Raw genomic sequence first — 1,105 nt, forward strand, 5'->3', positions numbered from 1 at the left:
TCTCAGACCACTTCCAGCTCTAATATTCTAGGTTCTAAGGCCCCTTTTGCTTCTATAGTCTATGTTCTAAGGCCACTTCCAGCTCTAATATTCTAGATTCTAAAGCCCCTTCCATTTCTAACATTCTAGTTCTAAGGCACCTGCTAGCTCTTCTGATCTTCTATATTGTAGGTCTTGCCCAGCTCTGACATTTTGTGTTCTAAGGTCCCTTCCAGCTCTGCCATTCAATCTTCTAAAGTACCTTCCAGGGCTGATACTCTAGGACTCTTCAGAAAATTCTCAGGAGGGGGTAACTTCATAGCTCTTACACTCTCTTCTTCCTGGAGTCTGACCTCTTGCTTTTCCTTGGCTAGGCCTACTAAGTAGCCCACTAGAACTGCCTGTCTTGGGTTCTACAACCATCCTCAGGTCACTTTAGTTTCCAGGCAGCACTACAGGGTGTCCAATTAAACCAGGACCCCAAGTGAAAGCTAAATGCCTTTCAGACAAGGCCTTGAACCAAAGTGAACTGTGGGCAAAAACAAATAACAACAACAAAAAAAATGTCAGAATAAACTGCCCTCATTGACTAAGCCCTGAATTGACCTCAAATGTTAATGTTTTTACTGAACCCAAAGTTTCAAAAAAAAAATGGGCAAACCAGTTCAAACTGGAACAAAGCCTTTCTATTTTCTTAAGCTAATGAATCCAACAAGTATGGAATGGCCTAAGAGCCTTCCAAGCTGACCTGAATCTAAGTGATGCTTCTCCTATTGTCCTGCTTTGAAAGCCAGTTGGGGTAGGAGGCCTCACTGACCCAGGTGTGCCTGGGATCTCATAGCAAATGAGTCTAAAGAGGTTGTTTAAACATACCTTATAGATGAAACAATCGCAGGAATGCGAGGGATGCCTGCTCATCCCCCTCCAGACACAGTTTCCCTCTTCTCACACCAGGCAGGTTTCCTCTAGAGAGCCCCCGGGGGGCTGTTGGCTTCCAGAGCATGATAGAGGCCAGAGGGGACCCAAAGCCAGGCTGGAGTCTCCCAGTCCCAGCTGGAGTCACACACTGGGAGGTAGAAAGCCGAGCACAGATTGGTTCAGGGCTTTTGTAATGATGAGCCAAGTT

The sequence above is a fragment of the Vombatus ursinus genome, unplaced genomic scaffold (genome assembly GCF_900497805.2).
Source record: "Vombatus ursinus unplaced genomic scaffold, bare-nosed wombat genome assembly UNPS02014859.1, whole genome shotgun sequence".
NCBI lineage: Eukaryota > Metazoa > Chordata > Mammalia > Diprotodontia > Vombatidae > Vombatus > Vombatus ursinus.